The sequence below is a fragment of the Notamacropus eugenii genome, chromosome 6 (genome assembly GCF_028372415.1).
Source record: "Notamacropus eugenii isolate mMacEug1 chromosome 6, mMacEug1.pri_v2, whole genome shotgun sequence".
In the NCBI taxonomy this organism is placed as follows: domain Eukaryota; kingdom Metazoa; phylum Chordata; class Mammalia; order Diprotodontia; family Macropodidae; genus Notamacropus; species Notamacropus eugenii.
Window position 1 is genome coordinate 337727450 of NC_092877.1, and position 23640 is coordinate 337751089.

General features: G+C 39.4%; 1 long non-coding RNA gene across 1 annotated transcript in view; it reads right to left on the bottom strand.

Moving 5' to 3' along the window:
• LOC140510004 (uncharacterized) overlaps nt 1-17922 on the bottom strand; it is a 51734-nt gene extending 33812 nt beyond the window's left edge. Inside the window, exon 1 of the long non-coding RNA XR_011969036.1 lies at nt 17833-17922. This is a non-coding gene — a long non-coding RNA (uncharacterized lncRNA). The remainder of the gene's footprint in view (nt 1-17832) is intronic.
• Nucleotides 17923-23640: the final 5718 nt, after the last annotated feature.

Genomic DNA, 23640 nt, shown 5'->3' on the forward strand with positions numbered 1-23640 from the left:
TCTCCACGGACCTCAGCTTACTCATCTACAGCGAGGACTAAATGACCTCTAAATCTATGAGCTTATGAGATGGTTTCTGAGGTCTCTTCTAACTCAAGATCTACAATTCTAGGATTCTGGGACACAATGCAGCTAAGGTTTTTAAATGACAAGACCATATGTATCAGCTAAGTGGTGAACTACTGAACCAGTGTCTGAAACCACTCAGGACAGAGTTCTGCTGCTGTTCTCTGGGGGTAGACTGGTTATATCAGAAACAGGCAAATAGATACAATGAAATGAACAAGCCAAAACGCACAAATCCATGATTTTTGTCAGTGTTGTTACTTCGTGCTCCAGAGCAGAGCCCAATCCTGTTCTGGCTTAATAAGCAGTTCCAGCTGAGAAAAACCCCTTGCTTGGGGTCAGTTGGTGATGGGTAGCCCTAAACTTACTGAGGTCGGTTTCCAGATGAGGCTTACAGAGTCATTCCATCACCAAGCCTGTGTTGGGAGCCTTCTCAGTTCAGAGAAACATTCCAGAGCTTGTTCTCCACTGACATGGCTTTGGAGACTTAAGATCTACCTCTATGACAGGCTGAGGCATCAGAGAGAAGCCATTCAGTGGAAGATTAAGGCATTTTACATTTCAAATTCCAGACAAGACTTCCTGAATTGCTTCCTGAGTTGCTTTCCAAGAAACTCCAGACTGTGTGGATGCTGACAACAGTGTGAAATGGAGAGCTAAGCAGAGGGAATTGGACTAATATACTCCTAACCAATCTGGAAACTGCCAGCCTCCAAAATCCTCTCAACCCTCCACAGCTGGAAGGCATCATCCTGATTTATCCAGATTATTGCCTTAATACCAAACACTTCTTTGCCTGTGAAGACAAGCTTGTTGTCTTCAATGTGCCAAACTTCTTGAATGTCCCTCCTCAATGTTGTCCTCCCTTTGCCAAGTCATATCAACATCTCTGCCTGCTGTTGACAGCTGGGAGATAGAAACCAGTAAAGAATGGAAAATAATGGAGAGGAGGACTCTGTGGAAAGAATTCTTGGGAGATGAGGAGAGAATGTACGGCATCCAGAAGCTGACAGGTGCATTTTGAAGACATTATCTATAATCACAGGATCCACACAGGCATCTGATGAATGTGTTTATCCATGTGATCACATGAAGAGGCTGATTCCGTATCACATAAGCAAATGGTACACTTGGATGAGGCTGCTCCCCCAGTGTACGTGAATGCTGAGGAAGTCAAGATAGGACCACAAAATGACCTCAGAATAGATATAAGTATTCTGGAGATCTAATACCCCATGGCCTTTTATAGCAAAAAGCACTGTACAGAGAGACTTTAGAGCATACAGGTGGGGACATTTTCTTCTTGTTGTTTATGTAACCAAAGCAATAAATATTTGATAGCTGTGGTACTATTTATAAACTGATGTTCACCAAATACTTTAACTGGATCAAGAGTGACACCTAGTGAACAAGCTTTGCAGAGACAAATGTTTTACGGAGAAGAGAAAAATAAAATAAATAACAAAAAAAAACCAGATTTATTTTGTTTTATGATTTTTAAAGCATCACCAAAGACATGAAAAAGCCACTCCTTGGAATCCTTCCCAAGAGAAGGTCATTCAGCCTTTGACAAAGACAAAGAGCAGCAAGAGAACAATAAAGTGTACAAGGAATTCACCAACAAAAACAAGTACAAGAATGAAGAAAATGAGTGATGAGCAAATTGTTGTTGTTGGGGTTTTTTTACTTCATTGAAATACGTTTTATTTCTTGGGCATGGTCATTTCCTTCAAGTAGCCTTAGCAGTCAAGGACAAGAAAGGTTTAGCCCAATCTTTGGGCTGGTGTCAGGGAAGCAGCAGTGTGTTAATTTCCTTGGAAATGTCCATGAATTTACAGAAGCTGTTTGGAAGAATTCTAAGTTTGGAGATGAAAATCTAGGCTCAAATTCTACCTCTGATTCTCCCTAGCCATATGACCCTGGCCAAGTCATTTAATTTCTCTGAATTTTCTTTTCCTTAGCTACAAAATGGAGGTACTAATAGCCTCCAGACGTTGTGAGGTTCATTCTAGGTTATAAAAATTTGTTACAGGAATTTACCCACCTGCTTTCTGGAGCTCTTGAAGACAACTTTGCTCATATGCCCCATATGTTTGAACAAGTCACTCCCTCTCAGAATGTATGCCTTCTTGTATAATTCTGTATATGTTGCCTTATTGCTTTCTATGAAGAGTTCACTTGGCTTCCCTCATCTGACATATATTTCTGCTTTGTAGTTTTCCCATATCAACTATTTGTTCTTACCCTGGAAAATAGTTCTCTTACATTTCATCCAAAATTCGAAAAACATTTATTAAATACCTCCAAATACAATTCTCTCTGCCAGGTGCTGCACATACTGAGATGAATCAAGACACAGTTCCTGCCTTCAAAAACTTAAAAATCTAATGTGAGGATGGAGGTGAACAAAGCCTGTCTACAAATTATTATGTAAGTTTTAATGTGATAATGGCATAGGAGAGTTCAAAGCAGAGAGGGCTGGGACAATCTTCCCAACCTCGGTCATTTTCACTTACTGCCCCCCATGCCTGAAATTCTTTCCCTTCTCATCTCTACCTCCTTGATTCCCTGGCTTCCTTCAAGTCTCATCTAAAATCCTGCCTTCTATAAGAAGCCTTCACTGACATCCCTTAATTCTTCCTTCCCATTGATTATCTCTCATTTATCCTTTTAAATAGCTTTTTTGTATGTAGTTCTTTACATGCTGTCTCCCCCATTAGTCTTGAAAGAAGGGATTGTCTTTTGCCTTTCTTTGTATCCCCAGTACTTAGCATAGTACCTCGCACATAGTAGGCAGTTAGTAAATGCTAATTGACTGATGGATTGATTGAGATGCCTTTTCTCTGAAAAAGATCGTAGGAGAATTTCAGTGGGTTGAGGGATTTTAATCATGGAGTTAGGAAAGGGAAGGATGAGTTCAGAGTACAGTAAAATAGTCCTAAAACACAATATTGTGTTCGTCCTTCATTGCCAAAGAAGACCACGCCATCAGAGAAATGACATGACTAGCACTTATAAGGAATAATGTGAAAAAATTGGCATAGAGGGAGCATTGAATATCAGGTTCAATAGTTTTATCCTATAGGTAATAAAGAGTCACTAAAGGTCTTTGAGAAGGATGGTGGTATGATCAGAAGAACACATTAAGAAAAATAACTTTGACGATAGCATGAAGGGTGTATTAGAGAGGGTAAAGAGGCAAGAAGACTAAGTAGAAGGTCATTATAATAATTCAAGTGAGATATAATGAGAAGCAATGTAGAATGATAAAGGGGGTCTGAATTTTGAGTAAGGAAAGCAAGGTTCAAATCCTCACTCTGTGACTTAATATCTGTACGACCTGGGGAAAGTCCTATCCTCTCTCACCCCATCTTGGTCTCCAGTTTCCTCATAGGTTAAATAAAGGAGTTGGACGGGATGATCTCTGAGATTTCTTCTGGCTTGAAATGCATGTTATTATGGTGATAAATTGGAATGGTGTTAGTGAGATTAAAAAAGAGGGGGAAGATTGGATAGATTGTGCAGAGGTAGATTAAGCAGGACGTGGCAACTGATTGGAAAAGGGTGAGTGTAGAGAAGAATTAAAGGTGGCTGTAAATATAAAGTCTAGGTGACTGTAAGGGTGGTCAAACCACAAATAGAAATAGGGAAGTTGGAAATAGGGACAGAATTAAGATGGGAAAAGATGAATTCCATTTGGCCCATGTTGAGTTTGAGGCACCAGTGGAATATGCAGATGGTAATGTCTCATAGGCAACTGGAAATCAGAAGTAGGACTGCAGGGGGAACTCAAAAGTCTAGACCAACATTTGGGAATCATCTGCATAGAAGTGATGGATGAGATCCCTAAGGGATATCATCATAGTGAAAGAAAAGAAGACTGAGGACAAAACTATGGAAAACACCCACATCTACGGTAGGAGGAAGAAAAGAAACTAGCTTGGAATTAAACACTCAGAAAGAGAGGAAAAGAACCACTCTAGAGAGATGTCGATAAATAAGATATATGTGTGTATATGTATAGATACAGGTATGGGTTGTTGTTCTTCAGTTGTGTCTAACTTCTGGACCCCTGGCAAAGATACTAGAATGGTTTACCATTTCTTTCTCCAGTTCATTTTATAAATGAGGAAACTGAGGAAAGCAGACTTAAGTGACTTGCTCAGGGTCACCCAGCTAGTGTCTGAGGTCAGATTTGAACTCAGGTCTTCCAGACTCCAGGCCCTCTATCGACTTTACCATTAGCTGATAGATATAAACAGAGACATAGACATATAGACCTGGACACAGACACAGACATGGACATGGACATGGACATGGACATGGACATGGACATGGACATAGTTATAGAAACAGATACAGTTCAAAGTTCACAAAGCATTTTCAATTCCAATCATTTCCATTAGCCTGTATCTCCTGTGGTTCAGGGCACTAAACTAGGTCCCAAGGATATAACAACAATAATAACAACAACAATTTTTACATAGTGCTTATTATGTGCCAGGCACTGTGCTAAGTACTTTATAATAATTGTCTCATTTGATCCTCACCACAACCCTAGGAGGTAAGTGTTGATATAATCACCATTCTACAGATGAGGAAACTGAAGCAAATAGAAATGAAATGATTTTCCTAGGGTCACACAACTAGCAAGGGTCAGAAGCTGGAAGTGAACTGAGGTTCAGACACAGCACTCTATCCACAGCCCCACTGCATGCTCCAAATATTAAAATTTATGCAATCCTTTCCCCAAAAGGAGTTTCTAAAATGTACACAAATAAATAAAAGAAACAATAAGATAGGTACATAAATCACTGGTTTATCTATTTTATTGGGGTTTTTTTTTTCATAAAATTAGCTTCTAGTTTTATTTATTAGTCCAATGGTTTTCTTACTTTCAATTTTATTATTCTCTTCTTTGATCTTCAGGACTTACAGTTTGGTGTTTAATTGGGGATTTTTAATTTTTTTCTTTTTCCAGTTTTTTTAGTTGCATGCCCAATTTATTGTTCTGCTTTTTTCTCTATTTTATTGATGTAGGCAATTTAAAGATAAAGATTTTCCCCTAAATAGCACTTTGGCTACATCCCATAAATTTTGGCATATTGTCTCATTGTTGTCATTTTCTCTGATGAAACTATCAACTGTTTCTTTGATTTGTTCTTTGACTCATCTTAGGATTATTATTTAACTTCCAAATAACTTTTAATCTTTTTTTCCATTGTCCATTTTTAAATATAATTTTTATTGCATTATGATCTGAAAAGAATGCGTTTACTGTTTATGCTTTTTTGCACTCGATTGTGAGATTTTTATGTCCTAATACATGGTCAGTTTTTGTGTAGGTGCCATGTATTGCTGAGAAAAAGGTGTATTCTTTTCTATTCCCATTCATTTTTCTCCAGAGATCTATAATATCTAACTTTTCCAGAATTTCATTCACCTCCTTAACTTCTTTACTATTTATTTTTGATAATATTTATCTAGTTTTAAAAAGGGGAAGTTGATATCCCCCACTAGTATAGTTTTATTATCTATTTCCTCCTATAACTCATTCAACTTCTTCAAAAATTTAGATGCTATATCATTTGGTGCATATATGTTTAGCATTGATATAACTTCATTGTCTGTTGTATCATTCAGCAAGATATAGTTTACTTCCTTATCTCTTTTAATTATATCTATTTTTGCTTTTGTCTGAGATCATGATTGCTACCACCCATCCCACCTCCCCATTCCCGCTTTCTTTGCTTTAAGTGAAGCACAACAAATTCTGCTCCAGTCCTACCTTTACCCCAAGTGTGTCTCTCTGCTTCAAAACAGAGATCAAACCAGCTTAAGAAACTGTGCTCTAAATCCAGTCCTAGGTAAAATAATGAAGTCTAGAGAATTTATCTATTGAACTCCCAGCTTCCACATCCTTTACCAGTTTCTCTTTGATGACACCCACTACTCTTCTTCCTTCCATGAATTATCACAGCAATCCAGTATCCCCCATCTCCCAAACAACTACTTTCCTTCATTCACACAGAGATCATAGCCTATACTCTCATTCCTGCCAGATCTTCTACAGCCATGAATTCAACACTATCCAATCTGCTGCTTCACAAATGGGCGAATGGTCACAAATGGTCACATGAAGAGTGCTATAAGGGTTTTGCGTCAATACACTCATTCTATCAATCTATCAATTCTATCAGTACAATCATTCTATCAATATACTTATCTGTCACTATTACTGGAACAACAAATCAAGGTGAAAAAAACAGGTCAGAGTTGCTGAATTTGGGAGTCAAAAGACCTGAATTTATATTCCATCTCTCTCATTTATTGTTTCTGCGACCTTGGTCAAGTCATTTCCATTCTCTAAGCTTTATTTTCCTCACCTGAAAAACTGAGAAGTTAAACTAAGTTTCCATTCAATTCAAAATCCATTATTTCATAAACTTGTAGACTCATGACCTCTTTTCACAATTCCATTCTCTTCCCATGTACAAAAGAGGCACTGGAGTTATAGAGAGGATTAAGAAAGTGACTTTTGAAATCTCAAGAAAAAAATGAAAAAGAGTGACTTAATCACTGGGGATAGTTTCAGTAGGTAACTATAATTCAGTTGCTATTAAGGATTTCTCAATTGTTAATAAGCTACTATTTTCCTTCTTAAAGATAGAATCATTTCTATTGTAGTAGGAAGAAAAAAGAATTGATCTTTTTATATTTTTATAAGAGATTGGCTTTTTAGAAAAGTAATAGAAGGTATTTTCTATTTGACACAGGTGTTTGGGGTATTTCACAATTTAAAGAAATTAAAATTTGCACCTGAAGTGATTAACTTCCCAGAAACATAGAAGTTCTGGGATTGGGGCAGGGAAAAGGAAATCTTCATTTTTTTAAGGAAAATGGACATATGTATATTTAATAAGCAGCTAGGTGGTGCAGTAGATAGAACACTGGGCCTAGAGTCAGAAAGATTCATCTTCCTGAGTTCAAATCTAGCCTCAGACACTTACTAACTGTGGACAAATCACTTTCCTCTGTTTGTCTCAATTTCCTCATCTCTATAAAGTGGAAAACCACTCTAGTACGTTTCCCTAGAAAACCCTAAATGGGGTCACAAAGAGTCAGATACATTTGAGAAATGACTGGGAAAATAGTATTTAATAACAAACTATATTATGAATAATTAGATTTGCTCATAACATGATAACCTATGCTATGGTAGGAGGTGTGAAAGTATGGGGAAGAGGCAGAAAAATTCAAGGAAAAATAACTTTCCCCCATTAAGAAGTAGGATGAAAAAATATAGTATAAGTGTAGTAGCTTGCTAAAACCCAGTAAAGGAAAGAAGAAATAATGGTATACTATATTGCATGGGGGAAAGTGGCATCTCCCTGCTTGCTCTAAAGCCACTCAAACCTCTATTCCTTCCATTTGGAGTCTTCTCCTAAAGTAACTTATTAGAGGCTAGGGAGGAACACTGGGTGGAATTAGAAGCCAGGGAGAAAATGTGTACTCAAGTTAATGACATCCACCAAAGATTCTTCTCTGTTGGCTTTTTCCTTCTTTAAGACATTATAGGCGAAGCAGATCTTCTAAAGCTGAGATTCACATCTATGCTCTATAGAAGATATCTTGAGCCTTGATGCCTAAAGGGGTTCACTAGAGAAATCACTAGACCTAAAGTCCAAAGATCAGGATTTATATCCTGGTTTTGCCATTTGTATGTGAACTCTTAGGAAAATCACTTAAAAACTGGGCCTCTATTTCCTTCTCTATAAAATGAGGAGGGTAGATTATATAGCCTCCAAGGTCTCTTCCTGCCCTAAATCTATGATCAAATAGCTGAAACCAGACTTACTTCAGGAAGAAGCAGTGTGAAGTAGAGAAAAAGCAAAGGGTTTAGAGTCAGAGAACCTGGATTCAAGTTCTAACTCTGCCTCTTTTTGACTTGTGTGACCTTGGGCAAGTCTCTTGCTCTTTTGGGGCCTCAGTTTTGTCCTCTGTAAAATGAAGCAATCATACCAGATGATCTCTAAGATCCCTTCCCTTCCTAAAGCCTACTTACTGCCCCATAATCCAATTAGATGTTTGAACGATCACAAGATCCTGAAGCATAAGATCTACAACTAGGTGGCTCGGCAGATAGAGTAGGAAGACTCCTTTTCTTGAGGTTCAAATCTGGCCTCAGACACTTACTAGCTGGATGAACCTGGGCAAGTCACCAAACCCTGTTTGCCTCAGTTTCCTCTTCTGCAAAATGAGCCAGAGAAGGAAATGGCAAACCACTCCAGTATCTTTGCCAAGAAAACCCCAAATAGGGTCACAAAGAATTGGAAGTGGCTGAACATTAAGACCTTAAATGATCACTTGCTGTTCCTTCCGCACAAAGGTCCATCTTTCAATTTGCTGCTTTTCAATGGCTGTTTTCCATGCCTGGAATGTTTTGCCTCCTGGTTCTCTGGCCTCCTTCAAGGTGCAGTTCAAATCCTTCCTTGTATAAAAGTTCTTTCCTATTTCCTCCACCCATAGAAATTAACTTTCATTTATACCCTACATATCATTTATGTTCATAATCATTTGAATGTTTCCTCCCCTTTTGAAGGGCAGCTCCTTTAAGGCAGGGATCATGGGTTTTGCCTTCCTTTGGATGCCCCAAGCTTGGCACAATAGCTACAAATTGACTCTTTGCCCAAAGGACTATCCCAGTGAATAAGGGAAGAAGACAGTAGAGGGCACTCATGCTACAGGTTGAATTAAAAAATTGGCTGTAGATTTAAAGAGTTTGCCCCTTGGTGATCCCAACCAAGAAGGATCTGCATTCCTTCCTTCATAGCTCACAATGATCTCAACCAAGCCACAAGGAAAGGGGGAAACAGTAGGGGTGGGAAAAAAATAATTTCACAGGAAACACCAGAGGCAATGATCATGCTCTGTCCTCTCTGAGGTCTCCATGTTCTTCCAGAGATAGCTGCTTCTCCAAAACGTCTTTAAAAAGAGAAGCCCCCAAAAAATGCTTCTGCACCAAAATGGACCAAACAAACACTCTTGATGAAGATAATTGCAGAGGCATATATGGGGAAGAAAAGGAGGAAGAGGAAAAAGAGGAAGGAAAAGGAGGACGAAGGAAGACCTCAATGCTGTGGAAAAAGTTCTGGGCTTGGGATCAGGAAAAATCTAGATTCAAATTGTTGCCTCTGACACTGTGTAACCATGAGCAAAAATCTTAACTTCTCTGCCCCTCAATTTCCTAATCCATAAAATGTCATGAACTGGAAAGACCTACCTCCCAAGGTTGTTACCAAAAAAAAAAAAGAAGTGTGGGGTCCTTTGTAAAACTTAAAACTCTCTTTATACAAATATAAATTGCTAGAAGATAAGGACTTCCTTTTTGTCTTTCTATCTTCAGCATCTTAGCATGGTGGCTGGCATACAGTAGGTACTTAATAAGTGCTTGCCAAATTGGACTACCAATGATCACTTATCCTAGGGTAGGATTATACCAGAGAACTTCTGCTCACTGCTCTATCAAGTGGATCTGATCTTTTTTAAGGGGAGGGAGTCTTGAAGGCCTCTAGAAACCATATCTGGTTGCCTGATCATTGAGAATCTTAGTTTGTCTTATTCCCTTCTTCTGAAGAATCACTGATTGTTATCAGAGACAGAAAAGTTCTTTCCTTCTGTTCTGAATAAGCTGTAACAATCAGCCCTACATACAACCTTCTTCCCCTTCTCAAAACATTGTGATAACATTTTTCCTTCTCAACTCACTGTAACAATGGAACACACACAGGCAATCCAATGCCACCTAAACAGATACATTGAGGTACAAGTTGCACCCCAGTCTTTCTCCCAAAGTACTGCATCTCCAAAGCAAACTCCATTAGAAAAGACTTCGTTGATGTGCAGGTTCATGGACAAACTGACTCATTTTAAGGTTTAAGCCATTTGGAGAGACCCAAACTCAGATATAAGTCTTTGTCACCCTTAACTATTTACAGATTCTTAGGAGCTGTCATGACTTTCGTGGATCTGTGATCTCATCAGTGTGGATAACTAAAGATGGCAGCCCATCATTATCTTTGCTTCATAGGTTAGTGATAAAAAAAATGTTGTCATCAAGCCTACTACTAATGAGCCTTCCTGACTTTAGCAAGGTTGGACGAGGACAGCAGTTTTACATTCATCGCCAAGGCTCTCCTTGAAGCATATTCAACTTCTTTGAAACAAAGTTTGCACTTTGCCTTCAGGAATCAAGGGTCACCTCCAAGTCAGAGTGTGGCATCATACTAGGACTGCCAATCTCATTAGTCAGTCCATGGTTTCAGCATATGTCTCATTCTACTCTTTTCTCCAAAGCTATAAACCTCTCAGAGTCTTTGGAGAAATCCTTCATGTAGAGGTCCCAGACAGGCCCTTAGTCAAGGATCTATATAACCCTACAATTCCTTAATTGACCTACATCCATGAAAGTTGGCTGCCCTTGTTTGGGGAGTTGACTTGCTCCTGAAATTGGTGAGCAGACAATGTCAGAATCTCAGAGCTGGACAGTCTTAAGCTAAGGACACACAGGGAGAGAACCTCCTCTTACCCCTTCCCTTCCCTTGACCTTCTACTAAACAATTTGCCATTGCTTCTGCCTGCATCTTACCCCTCTGGGATCTCCAGGCTCTGCTCACAAACTTGAGAGACTCAGATTAGAGCATCATTTCTAGTTCTGGGTTCTGCAATTAAGGAGAGATCAGGACAACTTAAGCCAGTTGAGAAAAAAGCCATAGAAAGTGATTAGAGAAGCTGAAAAATAAGCTCTTGGGGAAAGGTTAAAGGAACTAAGATAATTCAGCCAGAAGAAGAGAAGGTTAAGGGGGTCACTTAATAATAGCTTTATATGCACAGTATGTAACAGGCCTTAGGCATCACAGGATGATAACAAGCTGTTCCCTATAGAGAACAGAACCAGACTAATGGGTACAAATGTAGCATGTTAAAAGCAAGGAAGCCTTCTCTGACAGGACAGGTTGTTTACAGTGAAGAAATGGGCTACTGAAGACAGATGTTGAACTCTTCAGGAAAGTTTCTTGGTTGTTTTGGGGTTTTTTTTTCAAAATGATAGAATTCAGGGAAGGGCTTGAGGAAGGAAGGACTTTAAGGAAGAAATTTAGGAAGGGGAACACTTCCATCTAATTCAGTCCCCAAAATGAGGCCCAGAAGAACCACAGACACACAGTAAATAACATAGTCTAAAATAGGGCCAGTGTTTGATCACAGATATTTTAACTTCATATCTAATCCTCCTTCTTATTTTGAATTATTGCAATGTCACATTGCTGGAAAAGCACTCTCAGGTTCATAGTACTAATTAACAAGGTGCTAGGAAGAGTCTGGATTTGGAGTCAGAGAACTTGGGTTCAAATCAGAACCCTGATGGTAATCATTATGCAACCTTGGACCTCCCTGACCCTCCATTTCTGTGAAATGATGGCCTCCAAGATCTCCTCCAAATATATAACCCCAAACATATGATCAGGTTATCTATAAGGGTGCCCTTAGTACTAAATCTATGATAGTAAGATAATTTCTCATCCCTGAAAAAACTGAAGCCTAAAAAGGTTTAACTTAACCCAGAGAGGTTAAGCAAGTGTCCAGTGCACTATGGATCACTTCGAACTTGGTCAGACCATCATCTGGCCAACTTGGGTCAGACAAGCACTATGCACTTGCCCATTGTGCTTTCACTAACACACAAGAACAGTTTTAAACTTAAACTATGGTGGGGATATAAGGACATTCAAGAGTGCCAACCGTGATTTTCTAAAATCAGATCGCAATTGGATTTGTACATCCAGAATAACCCTGATAATAAACATCAAGAGGGCATAAAATGAGGGAGATGCATGCTCATAAAAGTATTTGCTATGGCAATGGAGGAGATCCAGGACAGAGTTCAGACTGAAGAGGGATTATCTATGGATGGTGAGGTTCTCTAGATGCTCCTATTTATGGATGGCATTGTATTGATGGTATCAAGCCTCAAGATATAGCAGAGCTTTCTGTGATCACTTAAATGAATTTGGGCAGTCCACCCACACAGGAAAGAAAGACAAAATGGATGAAGAATAGCCATTGGTCAGATTTCAACATGGAACTTATTGAATGAGAGAAAAAAAGAGTTCAATAAATTTCATAAGGGGGGTGTGAGTGTATATATATACATAGATATAGATATATATATGGAAAATATATATGCATATATTGCACATGATATATACATATGGATACACATATGCATATATATGTGTGTGTGTATGTGTGTGTGTGTGTATGACAGATAATACAGATGGACCCAGAGTTGAAAAAGAAAGTGGACTGGATTGCTTTCAAAAAATCGCAAAGCATTTTCTCTGATCTCATGCTCCCATAATTGCAAATACCCATCTTCTCCAGAAAAATAGTCTACCAGTGTTGCTGTATGGCAACAAGACTTGAAACACCACTGACTCCAAAGAACTAATGATGAACATTGCACAAAAGACAGAGGAAAGGTGCATGGTGGGTAGGTGTAGCTTGCAACTTATAACCAGTGGGAAACTCTGAAGAACAGAGGTAAAGGATGTCCTTGAAAAATCATAGGACAAAGAAAAGACAAGTTGGTCACATGGAAAAAGCAAAGGATAATAAGTGGACAGCCAGAGTTCTCCACTGGGACCCTCTTCATATCCCAGAACAGCAGGGAACCCCCAGGGACTCTGGCAAATTTTTGAGAGGCAAGAACAAGGGTAATACCATGAGGTAATCAGATTGAACTGATAAATACTAGAATGGATATAGAAAAACTAGCTTTTTAGTGCTCTCTTGGCGGAGTTGTGAACTGGTCCATCAACTCTGGAAAGCAATTTGAAACTATGTGTATATATATATATACACATATATATACATATATATACATATATACATATATACATGTATATATGTATGTATGTATGTATATTTGTATGTATATATATATATGTTTGAAACTAAAAATTTATTAAACTGTAATCAGAGATACAACTGTTAGATCTATGCCCCAAAGAAATCAAGGAATAAGGAAAAAGACACATATTTACAAAAATATCTATACAGTGTCTTGTTTTTTGTTTTTTGTGGGGTTTTTTTGGTAGCAAAAAATTGGAAATCAAGGGAATTCCTATCAATTGGGAAATGGCTGAACAAGTTATGGTATATGAAAGTAATGGAATATCAGTGTGCTGAGAGAAATAAGGAAGGAAATGGTTTCAGAAAAACCTGGAAAATTTTTACAAACTGATGATAATGAGGTGATTAGAACCAAAATAATTTGTATACAACAGCAGTATCATAGAAATCATCAACTTTGAAAGACTTAGCAACTCTGATGAACACAATGACCAACCACAATTCCAAAAGACTCAAAAGACTCTGGGCAAAATGTGCTGCCCACCTATAGACAGGAGTAATGGACTCAGAGCATATATTCTTTCCTTTCCTTCTTTCTTTTTGAATAGGGGCAGTTTTTAACCAATTAACCAATTTTAAGTTTTGCATGACTACATATTTATAATAGACTTTGTTTTTCTTGCCATCTCAGTGGGTAAAGGAAGGAGAGAGGAGAGGAAGACTTTAGAACTGACAATAAAATAAAGTTGGGAAAGGAAGGAAGGAAGGAAGGAAGGAAGGAAGGAAGGAAGGAAGGAAGGAAGGAAGGAAGGAAGGAAGGAAGGAAGGAAGGAAGGAAGACACAGGGAGGGCAGGCATGTATGACATAATACTCACTGGAAGGAGCTCCCGAATCAAGGAGATTGTAGATCCATTGGACTATTCAGAATGTTTGCATTCTTTTGCCCCAGGATAATCACTAGCCAGTTTTTCCACATTCCTGACCTTTTAATTACAGTAACCAGAAGGCTGGGATTTTTTAGTTAGATAAGATGATACAGTCAAGGCAAAAATTGTAGATGGGGGAGAAAGGAAAAAACCTGCTGAGTTAGTTGTAAGAAGACTGAGTTCAATATTGTACTGGCAGTGACAAAATACATAAATGGTAAATGTCAGAGGGCCTGTGGGAAGACAAACATGCTAATTCACTGTCCATGGAGCCGTGAATCAGTTCAACCATTCAAGAATATGGTTTCAAATAAAATTAGAAGTCACTAATCAAACCCATTTTTTCAGAGATCTGAGGAGGAAGTTGAAAAAAAAAAAGGGCCTATCTACCAAAAATTATTTTAGTAGCTCTTTTTGTGATAGCAAAAGAAAAGAAAAGAAAAAAAGAAATAGTGGCTGCCATTAATTGTGGAATAACTAAATGAATGGTGAGATAATAAAAACAATGGAGTATTATTGAGTGTAAGAAACATCAATTACACAGAATTCACAAAAACTTGGGGAAACTAGTATAAATTGCAGTAGAGCAAACTAAGCTGAACCAAAAAAACAATTTACTCAATGATTACAGCAACGTAAAAGAAAACAACATTGGCTATTTTCAGCCCTTTAACCATGATCTGTAAAAGTAAAGAGGTTGGAATAAATGGTTTCTAAATATCCATTCTGTATCAAAAGCTGTGCTCCTATCAGTCAGACTCTCCAGGCGTAGTGTTCTAATATGTAAAGTAGGCATAAGAATATCTGTGCTATTAGATCACAGAATTGCTCTGAGGATCAAATAATATCTATGAGGGCTTATTGTAATCATATTTATTATATGTAATATGTATTATAATATACATAATGTGCAATGTTATGTATACATATAATATAGTTATATTTTATATGTGCACATTATAAAGACTTACATATTTACACACACATGGTGCCCCAAAAGTTATTGTGTATTTTTCTGTTATTAAAAGTTTTAGTCTGCATAAGATATTTTGGATCCCTTGCTTATGATTCTTAGAATATGACCTGGATCCAAGGACAAACTAACCTGATTCCCAATTACTTCTCCCCAGAACATGAGCCATAACAGATTTGTATATAATAGAAAATAAAGGGATTGCAATCTACGGCTGCTGTGTGAATAGCTACTCTTGTCAAAATTTCATGGCTACTTCAAGTATTATTATTTTACCAGAAGTTGTTGGGAATTTCCTTAGAGGGCTGAATAATAACTTGTCTCTTTCTTCCTTCCTTTTTTTCTTCCTTCTTTTCTTTCTTCCTTCTTCCTGATTTTTTTCTTTCTGTTCTATTCTTTTCCTCCTTCCTTCCTTTCCTTTTTTCCTTCCATTCTTCTCTCTCTCCCTCCCTCCTCCTTCCTTTCTTTCTTCCTTCTTTGCTTTTTTCTTTCTTTCTTTTTCTTTTGAATAGGACCAGGGATGTCAATCCACGCAGGGTGCTCCTCTAAAGGAGGAGCAATACCTTCTCAACCTGTCTAGAAAGTGCCTGAGGCACTGAAAGAGTAACTTGCTCAGAGTATGTTCCTAGCCAAAGTGGGTCAACAGATAAAGAACTGAACCTGGATCTCTCTGTCTCAAGGACCAGTTCTCTATCCGTTATACTAGGCTGTCTCTCGTAAATTTTGCCTTTTAAAGGTCAGGAGTTTGTCATTCTTGAAACGTTGCTTAGTAACCTGATATCATGAGAATTTGTCTCTGAGTCTGATCCAAGGCAGCACCGAGAAGTATGGGAATTCAGACTCTGGCTTTGTTACAGATCGATGCTCTCTTGCTTAACTGTGGCTTTTGTTAGGAGCCTACCTCCTTCCCAGTCCTGGGACATCATCGTCATTATTCACTGAAGCCAAGTTCTTTTCTAGCTATTTGGAATAGGGAAGACAGAATAACATGTTCCTCTTTCTTAGGCTGAATAGTAGGCTGAATGAATCTTATAACTCTTAAACATCCATTAAAGAGGTGGCTTTCTCATCTTAATATCACAGGAGACCTTGATTCAGAAGTCCACTGGAAAGGAAAACAAGCTAGTGGCCCTTACAGTTTGGATAGTTGAAGACCTGATGTTGGCTTCATAAATCAGAAGACCCCAGGAGCAGACATAACAAGGAAGGAGAATGGGAGTATTGAACCTGCATAGATCGGAAGTAGGCAGGGCTTAAAGATGTCCTTCTTCTGAATGGTCCGGACTCTTGTTCTCTTAATTGTCTCTTCATCTGGCAGGCAAAAAGCAGAACATCTCGGCTCTTTTCTCTCCTCTTTTCTCTTCTCTTAGAAGATGGAATGGTCTAATGGTTCACCCTCCCAAGGTGAACCTCCCACAGAGATAGGGAGGAAGGTCTTCTTCACAAGAATAGATAGATATCAAGTAGACATGCATTTATTAAGTGCTTAGTCACTCAGTCAATAATAAAGTAGGCACTTTAAGTACCTGCTAGGTAGCACAGTGAATAGAGCACTGGAGTTAGAATCGGAAGCTTTGTCTTCATGACACTTACCAGCTGTGTGACTGGGCAAGTCATTTCACTGTTTGCCTCAGTGTTTCCTCATCTGTAAAATGAGCTGGGGAAGGAAATGGCATGACTGAAACAACCCCAAAACAAGTACCTACTATGTGCTGGTCACTGAGCTAAGGTTTGGGGTTACAAAAAATGTCAAAAGATAGTTCCTGCTCTCAGGGAACTCACAGTCTAAACTGGGGATGGGGGACAACATGCAGGCAATTATGTACAAACAAGATGTTTTGTTTTTCGATCTTTTTAGTCATGTCTACTCTTCGTGACCCCATTTGGGATTTTCTTGATAAAAATACTAGAGTGGTTTGCCATTTCCTTCTCCAGTACATTTTATAAATGAGGAAACTGAGGCAAACAGAGTTCAGTGACTTGCCCAAGATCACCTAGCGGTGTCTAAGGCTGGATTGGAGCTCAGGTCTTCCTAACTCCAGGCCTGGAGCTGTATCCCCTGCACCACCTTACTACCCGGTACAAACAAGATATATAGAAGATAAACTGGAGGTCACTATGTGCCAGGTACTTTCCTAAGTACTGGAAATACAAATATGAACTCTCCCTACTTAGAAGGCAAAGGAGGTCTGACTAGGTCTAATTAGGAAGGGGAGTAAGTATTTGTACTGTTTACTCTATGTCATACTAAGTACTTTTTACAAATAGTATCTCATCTGATCCTCACAACAACCTTGGAAGGTGGGTACTATTATTATCTCCATTTTACAAATGAGGAAACTAAGACAAACAGAAAGTGACTTGTCCAGGATCACACAGCTAGTAAGTATCTGGGGTCAATTTTGAACTCAGGTCTTCCTGACTCCAGGTCTAGAGCTCTATCCACCATACCAACAGCTGCCTCTGCAGGGTTTAAGGGAAGAGTATCCAGCACTTTGACCCAAAGAGAAAAATGGGCACTTTTCCTCTACCTGCTTTCTACCTGCTTTCTACCCTTTCGGTTAGGTGACTTTGTCCCCTGGCCCAACCAAGTGTATTTCTTCATCTGCTTGACCAGCCGCCATCCTCATCCACAACACCTGCTTCCCCCTAGACAGCTCTTTTTCAGAAGCAGCAGCATGTTTTTCCCCCTAAACAGCAATATTTTCAGCTGGGGAGAAATCATAAGTTTCCTTCCTGCCCCAAACCCCCAAAGCTTTATCCCAGATGAACTTTACCACAGTTTTATAGATAGATGGATCTCCCAGAAAGTAAACTCCCCCTACTAATTCAATCCCTCCTGCTCTGTGAGTTGAGATTGTCAAGCTATTAGGAGACATCCTTTATTCCAGAGCAAAGGTCCAGTAAGCAGGCTGTACCCAGAACTTGGCATAACAACAATCCTTTGCACTCACCATCTGGTAAAATCATATAATTATTGTATTGCTTTGACCAGTACCAGGTGTTCTCTGAGCTTGGACAAGCACCTGCTGTATCCATATTCTGATCATGAAGCCCTGCTATGAATCAAACTTGCCTCATCATTGATGATGTCACTGTCAGGCCTACGGCTCACAATGCCAGTGGTGTAGGTATAGAGATCTCCCTACACTGCTTTGGGTCCCCCCTACTAGGGGCAGGGCCCCAGCACACTTATCTTTGCTTGCAAGCCATTTCCCTCACTTTGAAATTTAATTTCTGTTTGATTTCTGATTCTTCTGTCTCTAACCTGCTCTGTTTGACTCCAGCCTTCCACAGGTTAGAGGCCAGTTCAATCTGGTTGACAAGATCAAGGGGCTTACTCCAGTGTCACACAAACAGTAAATACCTGAGGTCAGATTTGAACCCAGGTTGTCCCAACTCCAAGGTCAGGTATCCAGTCACTACCTCTTCAGATGCTTATTAACTTACATCAATTTCCAGCTGGTAAAACATATGGGAGAGATTCTCTTTATGGCAAGAGTCCTTTCCTCTCCTCAACTTCCATGGGTCCAGATCCTTCTGGCTCTGCCCTCCTCTTCCTTCTACCCTCCCATCTGAGAGCCTACCTCTCAAGGCTTTGTCTGGTAGACACTACTACCACCTTTCCTTCATCCCACACTGCCTTCACCCACCTCCACCTGTCTTCCACCTTCCCTCATGTCCTCCTTTTTGGGGACCAGCATGCCACCCTGCCTTAGATTCTTCAAGAGATCTTACTGCTAGGAGTTCTAAGAAAGGAGCCAGCATGACATAAGGATTAATGTGTTGAGCCTTGGAATCAGGAAGACCTAAGTTCAAATCTGACTTGTGATGCCCTATTGCTGTGTGACTATAGCAAAGTCACTTAACTTCCCAACATCTCCAGTTGGGTGGTAAAAAATAATCCACAAAAGAGGAAATCTTTAGGGCTTAGAAACTAGAGGAGCTAATTCAGAATCTGTATTTTATTCCCTAATTTTCCTCTTTCTTTTTCTTGTCTGATTTGCCCAACGTCTCCCATTTCCTTTGCTTTCTTCCTCTCTTTCTCTTCTGAAGAAAGCAACATCAACAAAGAGTGTCCTATCAACCTTGTGTCCCTAGACCTCAAGGTATGTGTTAAAAAGCCCCTTGAGGTTTCCCAGAACCCGTCTAGGATTCTTTCATATCAGAAGGATACTCCAGATACGATGATCTTAAACTCTTCATGTTTTTTAGTTTGTCCCCTTGGGCAGTTGGGAGAAACCTCTGAACTTCTCAGAAAAAGGTTTTAAATGCATAAATCAAATACATGGAATATAAGGGAAATCAGTTTTAGTAAAACATCATTTTCAAAATATTGAAAAATATTCAGGGACCCCAGTTTAAAAAATATCTGTTTCCAGAATTTGAGCCTTCATCTTAATTTCTTTCCTGTACTTTCCAAGGTGAAGGTCATCGACAACCTTTTCTTTATATCCTCCATCCTCCTGGCGGATGACCCCTGGCCTAGAGCATAGTGTAAACCCTTTACAATTAGGATCAACACCTGTTAGGGATTTATCTGGACAGTCCCAGGAAAGGGAGGGACCCACCTATTCTAGGAATGACCTTTGGACCAGAAGCTGTGATCTACATTACTTGAGGCATGACAGGATTGTCTAGAAGTTACTAAAGAAATCAGGTCACTCAGACCCTTTGGGAACATATGTCCAGCCCAAGCTGGGGCAATAAGAATCAAAGGAAGGATCTGTCATTAGTATCAGCTTGGAATTTATGGACTATTCTACTTGTTGAGCCTAAAACCCATTCATGGAATTGATGATTCCACCAGAAGGCTTTAATGGAATCCTATTCTTATAATTCCTAGCTGGTAAAATAAGCATTTATTAAGTAAGCCCTTCCTATGTGCCAGGCACTAATTATCTTCTCCACGGTCCACTGGGTCACCAGCATCCCTTGCCTACCAGTGGCTGTAAAGAAAGTACTTTATCATAAGCAAGCTGTTTTAATGATATGAGCCAAAAAATGGGACTTATTTATGCCAAGAAAAGTTTGAACTCTAATTAGAAAATGGAAAAGGGATGACATAACTGTGTCATTTTGGAAAACTAAATAAATATTCCTAAGGAGAAGCAGTGTGGCACTGTGGAAATTGTGTTGTACTTGTGGTCAGAAGGCCCGGGTTTGAGTCTACCTCTGACTCTTACTGTGTGACCTTAAATACGTTGCTTAACTTCTCTGAGCCCAGCATATCCAGAATTGAATTCATTATCTTTCCCCCCAAGTCCTCTTCTCTTCCTAACTTTCCTCTTACTGTGGAGGGTACCACCATCTTCTCAGTCATCCAATCCAGACTCTTAACCTGTGTCAGCTTGGACTCCTCACTCTCACCCCCCCATATCCAATCTGTTCACAAGATCTGTTGATTTCATCTCAGCAGCATCTCTTGAAACCTCCCACCACCACCACCATTTCTCTTCCCCAACCTGATGAAGGTCTTCATCAACCTCCTGCACTATTGCAATAGACGTTGATCAATCTGCCTTTCTCAAGTCTCTCCCCACTCGAGTCCATCCCCCATTCAGCTGCCAAAATGATCTTTCTAAAGCGTGGATCCAACCATGTCATCCCATACTCATAAACTCAGTGGACTCCCTATCACCTCCAAGGTCAAATATAAAATCCTCCATCTGGCATCCAAAAGCTTTCAACACCTATCCCACTTTCCCAGTCACCTCACATTCTCTGTAATTTGTGACCCCAGACTTTTGACTGTTCCTCAAACAAGGTCCTTTATCTCCCGAATCCAGGCATTTTTACTGGTTGTACCCAAGCCTGGAATGTTCTCTTTCCTCATCTCTACCTTCTGGTTTCCCTGGCTTCCTCCAACTCCCAGATAAAATCCCACCTTCTGCTGGAAGCTTTTCATAATTCCCCATAATTCTAGGGCCTTTCCTCTTTTGTTGGTTATTTCTAATTTTTAACTTGTTTACACATTGCTTTTTGCATGTTGTCTCCACCACCATCCCCATTAAACTGAGAGTCTTTTTCCTTTCTTTGTATTATCAGGACTTGGCACAGTATCTGGCACATAGTAGGTACTTAACCAATGTTTATTACCTGACTAATCTTGCTTATCTTTAAAAATGAGAATACTAATATATTATGCACTCCAATGTCAAGAAAAGTCCTCTGGAAATATTAAGGCCTTGTATAATGTGAATTACTGCTGTTGTTATTATTAAGGAGTACTAGTCTTAGCCTCAGAGAGCCAAGTGGCACCACAGTGTGCAGAGCACCAGATCTGTAGTTAGAAGACCTTATCTTCCTGAGTTTATATCCAGCCTCACACATATACTAGCTGTGTGACCCTGGGCAAGTCACTTTATGCTGTTTGCCTCAGTCTCCTCATCTGTAAAATGAGCTGGAGAAGGAAATGGCAAACCACTCCAGTATTTCTACCAAGAAAATTCCAAATGGGGTCACAAAGAGTCAGACACAACTGAAAGATGACTGAAGAAGTCTGATGACTTAGCCTTAGATAACCTGGATCCTGGCTCTGCCTCTTAGTCAAGTCACTCCAATCTCTCCCAGCCTCAGTTTCTTTATCTGTAAAATGTAGATTCAAATATCTGCCCAGGGTAATCCAAAAAATGCTATAGGATTGTGAATTATTCATAGAATTAAAAGTTGTTCTCATTATCTATCATCTTAAAAATAAGTAAGTTTGCCAAGAGGGGTTTGGCCTGCCTGAAGTATATAGAATTGGAATAATCAAACAGGAACAGGTGCTTCAAAGGAGTTCCCTTTCACCCCTCTTCTATCTCTGGTCACCAATCAAGTTAATCTAACTCTTTGGAAGTATTATCCTGGAATCTTTAAGTAATGCTGATGTCATGAGCAAAAGTAAGGCTTTATGGAGATCCTGGAAACCATGGGATTATCACTGTCCTGGGAAAAGCAATCTGCTCTCCTTCTCCTCCTGAAGGAAATAGAGAAGGAAAGTCTTTGGAGGACGAGTGAGCAGGGTTCAAGAGACAGGTCCATGAGAAAAGAGGAGAGAATTTGGGTTTGAGGGATAATGAGATACAATGGAAAGATCACTGACTTCAAAGACAGAGAACCAGGGTTTAAATCCCCCATGTTACCTCCTACCCTTTGACCCCTCTAGACCTCAGTTTCTTCATATGTAAAAGTAAGGGAGTTGGGCTAAAAGACCCTAAAGGAGGTTTTGCCAGAAGACCAGGAAACAGGTACATAGATCAACTCTCCTTATTTAGAGAGTGGAAGAATGACCAGCATTCTAAGGAATAGCATAAAGCTGAGTGGCTGGGGAGACAGGATTTGAGTAGCTGCCTCCCACTGTTGGCATCCCAAGAAGGATATGGCTGGAGTCCACCAATGCTTGCCAAACATTTTTCCCTTGGAGACAATAAAGAATGGTAACATCCTTTGTTTTCTTCCATTCTTTGTCTCTCCTTCCTCTCCTTTCACATTTCCCAAGAGGGCAGATGTTAAATCCAAAGTGTTTCTATTCATTAAGGTTTCACTTAACATTTCTGAATTCATTAGTACTAGGGCCAGCTCACCCTAGATCAAGATCTGATTTATCATAATGACTTTCTGATCTGTGTGCTTTGTCATTGTAAAGGGAAAGTCAGACAAAAGGAGGTGCTGATAGCAAGGTACATAGATGACAATGAAAGGGACTAAGAGCTATATCCTATGTCTAACTTGTTGGGATTTCATCTTTACTGGGAGTTCAGGAAAGAGAATCTTATTGATACTGATTTCTTATTTTTATAGACCTCCCAAAGTGGGTCAAGCATAAATCTAGGTCTTCACTCTTAGGAACCAAAAACTAGCTGTATAACAAAAAGGGGAAGGAGGCATGCGATTGGCCCTGTTGTGATTACACTGCCTTCTTTCTTCTTTTCTTCCAAGCATGCTCAGAGAAATTATTACATGTGGATGGAGTAGGTCACAGGTGATAAGAGAAGGAGGGGAATGGCTATACAATGCTGATAACACTTGCATTCCAAGGGTGGAATCCTCCCCTCTTTCTTAATGTAGCTGAGTAGGTGAACCTTTTTTCGTCTTCAACCAAACAACCCCTCAAACTTTCATAGGCATCGTATTACACTGAGTCACTATTCCTGGAAAAAACATTCTCAAAATTCAGTTTCAAGGCCTTCCAACAAAGAAAGGATACTAACAAAGGAAACGAACATTGAATTTGGATTCAGGGGGATCAGAGTTTGAATCTCAGTTCCATTAATACCTAGCCATATGAACTTTGACAAACAACTCTGCATCTCTGTGACTCATTTTCCTCATCTATACAAGGATAGGGTTGGATTTGATGACCTGTATGGCTTCCTTTGAGGGACCTAAGATCTAAATCTGCAATCCTTTTAACACCATGTTGCTTTATTAATGCAGTAAGTGCTTTAAAATCTCAATCTCTAGCCTCCTCTCCTGCATGCCCAATTTGGAAAATGAAATAAAATGGAAATGGATTGCTTTTGAAGAACTTCTCTGAAGAAAGCTAGTATTTAAATTTAAATTTAAAATGATCTTCCTCTTAATATACCATGTACCATGTGACAAGGAGAAAATAATCTTTTTCTGATCTCTGTGAAGGCTGATCATTCATTATCTGGATAAAGCAAACTAATCTAGCTTGATCTCATAGATAGATATCTTGATAGATAGATAGCTGGATGGAAGGAAGGAAGGTAAGTAGGTAGGAAGAAAGGAAGGAAGGAAGGAAAGAAAGGAAA